General features: G+C 47.5%; 1 pseudogene; it reads right to left on the reverse strand.

The window, feature by feature from the left end:
* Positions 1 to 526: 526 nt before the first annotated feature.
* LOC120584941 (L-lactate dehydrogenase B chain-like) lies at positions 527 to 4,979 on the reverse strand (annotated as a pseudogene).
* Positions 4,980 to 5,245: the final 266 nt, after the last annotated feature.

Here is a 5,245-nt window from a genome sequence, read left to right on the forward strand (position 1 = left end):
AGAGCAAGTTTCCATATTCTGTGGCACTCACGCTCCGCTAGGAATGTGGCTTTGGGCCAGGATCCCTCTGGGCAAGAAAGGATGACTCGGCAGAAACAGCATCCTGACCCCACAGCATAACTGGAGCCGCTGCTTTGGGGGCGGATGCCAAATGGCAGGGCGGGCGAATTCATGACAAACACCCCCCACCGGCCTTCATCTTCCCCTCCCCCCAGCCCTCTTTTAGATACCCTTTTCTGGGCTAGGGTTTTAATATTCCCAGAGGAGCAACTTTCAGACAGACTTGGGAGGGGCCCTGGGCTGCCCGGCTCTGTCTCACTCCAGGGGATGGAAATGATAAAGGATGAGGAAGAAGCAGTGGGCTGTTGAGCCCCCCAGGCCTGGCCAAGGGCAGGAGCCCAGCATGAGTGAGGGTGGGGGACTTTGGGCACTGGAGGGAGCTAGCCTGGATTAAGCCCCGGGGAATTCCAGCCCAGGAGAGCCAATTAAAAGCACATGTGTTTAGACGGGGAAGAAATCCACAATGTTGCTTCTCCATACTTTTGAGTCCAGCTTTTGAAAAATTAAGGATCTATCATATGGAACACTGAGAAAGATGTCCCTTTGTCACCAGATGCCATCATGGTACAGACCAGTCACCACCGGGGACTACCAAGGCACTCCAATTGCCACCAGTCTCTTTGCCCACTTGCACCCCAGGTCCTGAAGGCGATGGTGAAAATGACGATATTGTTATAACCGTGGCTGCTGCTGCTGTTAGCAATTATCAAAGTGTTTCTCACACATCCTGCTAACCACTTCTTACCTGTTTAATCTCATGCATTCTAACCCTATAAAGTAGGTCGCTACTAGTCTTGCCCTAATTTTTAGAGAGGAAACAGCACTGCGGATGATGGAGTAACTTGCCTGAGTCACCCAGGTAGTGAGTGTAGAAGCTTCCAAGGCAGGGATCCTAATGATCTGCTTGATTCATGATCCCTTTCTTCTGCCCCTTGGAGGAAGGAGGAAGGAAGGCAGAGTGTCTGTGGCTCTGCCCTGGTCTCCTGGATGCCACACAGTGACTGAGTGTCACCAGGGTTGGCCCATGGAAACAGTGACCCCTCTCTGGGAGCCATTGCAACACCCGGCAGTTTCCTGTACGACGTATCACAGGGTGCTCGGAGTCTGGTGAGCAGCGAAGATCCTGGAATTTGGGGCTAGAAGCACGAGTCTGCCTTCTGACTTACTGGCTGTGCGACCTTGACACTTCACATTGTCTCTCTGGACCCTGGCTCCCTCACCAGCAAAATGAGACAGAACACTGTCCTCCATTACCTACCCAGTGAGATAAATTGGAGACCATGAAGTCATTACAGCCAGGGGTCTGACCGGATGGAAGGCAGAGAGGGCTGGCGGTGGGTTGAGAGGGGAGGAAGGGGTAGAGGTGGGTGATCGGGAGTGTCAGGCTGGCATCTCACTGCTCTGCTCCCAGGTCTGGAGAGAGCCCAGCAGACATCAGGATTTCCTTTCTTAACAGATGACGGATACTCTACACTAATCCATCTGCCTGTAGCAATCACCTGGCGGTGACCCAGGAGCATTTGTTGAGGACACAGTGCAGAATGGCTGCATCTTCCCAGGAAAATCTCAGGAGCAGAGCTGTTCTAGGTGCTGGATGACAATCAGTTCTTTGCAAGTGCCTAGTTTGCTGAGTTCCCTGTTGCTGGGAGCTCCACCTTGCTCTATCCTGAACTTTTGCTGGTTGACTGGTTCCTGTTGCCCCAGCAACAGAGCAATAGTGGAGGTGGCTGCAAACGGCTCTGTTAAATCAATCACTTAATCAATTGTTGCACGCAGACGCTGTGCCAAACAGGGGTGGTCACAGCTACATTAGACTTAGTCACTGCCTACAACTATATGTGGCTGAGATGGTCGTAAATATGTACAGAATAAGCAGATAATAGGCCCCCAACAAATTCATTTTGGTTGATTGAAGAACTTTTGGAATCATGAAGACATTATATAATGTCCCTTACAGTTTTATCACTGAGTCTGTTTTATATTCAAAACATTGGCAAACCAGTAACTTACATAGGATGTGTATGGCACGGCTACCCCCCAATTACCCCATTCCTCAGCTTTTTATAAGGAGTTATCAGTAACAGTATATTTGTTCCATTTGGGCTGTTATTATGGCTCTATCCTGGAACATTTTGTAGTGGTTATTTTTTTGGAAACACCATTTGATTTATAATCTCTTAGCAACAGAACTCTGAGGGCTAACGGCTGATGGACACTCCCAGAAGATGACTATGACTCGTGGGCAAACCACCCACAGCAGCTGAGCACCCTCTGATTATGGGTTTAATTGTTTTAGATCAGTGAATGTCAACAGCACCCATCATGGGCCAAGCTCCTTTTGTTACATGCCTGAGTGCATTTGTTGTGGCAGCCACACTCCCGGGGCCTGGGTGCCCGAGGCCATCACAGCCTCCGCTCCTCTTTGGTCCAGGTCCCAGCGCGTGTGTCTGAAGGGAAGAGAAGAAAGAAAGGCAGGAATGGCGTCTTCATGCTCTGTGCGTGCCTGCACATTGTGTCCTCACTGTACAGCGGCGTTAGGCCATCCCACCATGTGACAGCTCAGACATGAAGTCACTAGCTGTGCTCACAGGCTGGCAGGGGCAGAGGCAGGATCAGAATCCAGGTCTGCCCAAACCCTCAGCCTTCACTCTTTTCTCTTTTTTTGTTATTGTTATTATTATTATCATTATTATTATTATTATTATTATTATTATTATTATTATTATTTTACAAGAGTTAATTTTATTTGTTCAAGGGCTCCTATTGTGAGCATTAAACCACGCATGGGCTTTGATTCTGTGAGCCCCAATTCATATACCTAGGAAGATAAGAGCAAACTGATCTGTGCACACAGATGAAAACTAAAGGTTCATGATTAGTCACATTGGAGTTTTTGAATTTGTGTAGCCTAGAACTCAGAGGTTTTCGAGTTTTGGGGGTCCTTCGGGATGTCCCATAGGGCGTCTGTATTTTTCTTGAATTGAGCAACCTCCTCAGCCCTCAGCTGCTGGCTGGTCACACTGGTTAGTCCCTGAGCATCCAGGATCCATGGAGGCTCAAGAAGACTTCTTTCTCAATGCCATAGAATCCCTTCGCTGTCGCTGACGCTCAGTGAATCCTGGATAGATTTTTCAACGAAGATTTGATGAGATCAGCCACATGTCATCCCGTAGCTCCGCTGGTGTATCCTTTCAGCCCAGTGACTTCATAGGTACTCTCGACCACCAACACCGTCTTATGCACTTCCTCCCAAATTTTCGGTTCCTGGTGAGACATGCCTGCCGTGTTCGCTCCGTTCTGCACAGCCACACTTGAGGTGCCATGTTCTCCTTAGATCCATCCATGGCAGCTCCTGGTATGAACACCAAGTTTTCAGCCATAAAATAGCAAAATCTAACAGATTCTAGATTACACTCACTTCCAATCACACGGTGCTTGGGCGATCCACTGAGTTTCCAGGTGACATGTGAGAAAATCCACTGGGTTGGAAACCACAATTACGATGCAGTCAGGACTGTGCTTGATGATCTGAGGAATAATGAGTCTGAAGACATTAACACGGCACCAGGTTGAGACTCCCGTCTCCCTCTGGCTGGTGGGCTCCTGCAGCTACCCTCACAGTCTTAGAATGGGCGGTCACAGGTCACAGAGTAATCTTTATCCACCACAATTTTAGGTATTTGAAGAAATAAGCTCCCATGCTGTAGATGCATCATTTCGCCTTTGAGTTTCTCTCCCGAAACATCCACCGGGACAAATTTATCAGCCAGAGACTATTCTTGAATACTGATGGTACATGCCATGTCAACTTAACATTCACTACAGTGATCTTATGGTTTGGGACTGTTGCCTCTTCTTCTGCAACCTGGGGCAATCAGTTCTTCCTCGTGCACAGGAGGGAGAAGCCTCTGAAGACGGTTGTAATAGGAGTGTGAAGAAGACAATGTCAGCGTGTGCCCAGCCTCCAGTATTCTATGCACACGTTAATGTCTATAGTGGCAACTAAGTCTTCACTGGGTGTGTGATTTTCACAGGTTGCAGCACACGAGAGCCACTGAGCCCAGCGCTCACAGGCAGCATGGGGCCTGCCAATCATCGGGGCCTGTTGGTTCTTTCTGGTTCCTTCCTAAGGCTGAGACCACTGTCTTCCATCCACATGGGGTAGGAACAAAAATGAAAATAATAGCCACCACTTATTACTATGATCCAAGAACTTTACCTACATTCCCTTACTTACTCCTTAAAAACCTCATAAGGACATGATATTGTTTTCCTCTTTCCACTTACGGATCAGGAAATTGAGGGGCAGAGTAACTGAATGACTTGCTCTAAGTCACAGAAAACAGGTTCTTTTTGTGACACCCACAGTCACACTCTTCCCTTTCTCACAGCTCTGTTACTCATGAGCAGAGGTGGACTTACTGAGAAACTGGGCCCTTCACTCACACCTGCCCTGTCCACGGCCCTAGAACTCTATTTATATGGCCACATATTTTGGGGACATTTGAAAAATAAGATATTTTAATATTCTTTTTCTAAAGGAAAGTCCCCCCTCCCCAAGATTCCACGGAACATGGCTTACCCTGCTCAGGAGTATATATACCTTTACCATCCTACCTAAAAATTTATCTTTTCCTTCTACCTCTCTTCCTTACTTCATTTGTTCTCCTTGGTGTGTTAATTAACACACCATGTACTTTATTAGTCTTATTTATTGCATATCACAGGGGCCGCTCACTAAATGTTTTCGGTTGAATGAATGCAGCCATCGTCCTTATGCTTAAAGCGATCCTGTGTAGTAGGTTGTTTCCATATTAGAGATAAAGATGTAAAGATGTGAAAGGTGACTTGCTCAAAGGTACCCACGAACAATTCCAATCCCCTTTCTCCTGCTCTGAGCTGCCTTTGAACTTGGCCATGTCTAGGTGTCCTTTGGCCATGACATTTTTAATTTGCTCATAGACTAGACATCATCTCACTGATGTTTCATCTGTGACTCCTCTCTCTCAACAAGTTTTCTTTACCCCCCCCAATCCTATCAATCACCTCCCAAATATCTCTCAAACTTAATCATTTCTATCTCCACAGCCACCACTATGGGTGGGGTCTCCATTATCTTCCTGGTGGTCTCCTTGCCCCCAGCACTCCCCACATAGCTTCCAGAGGCTAACCTGATTGGGTCACT

This window comes from Pteropus medius, unplaced genomic scaffold, assembly GCF_902729225.1.
Source record: "Pteropus medius unplaced genomic scaffold, Ma_sr-lr_union100, whole genome shotgun sequence".
NCBI lineage: Eukaryota > Metazoa > Chordata > Mammalia > Chiroptera > Pteropodidae > Pteropus > Pteropus medius.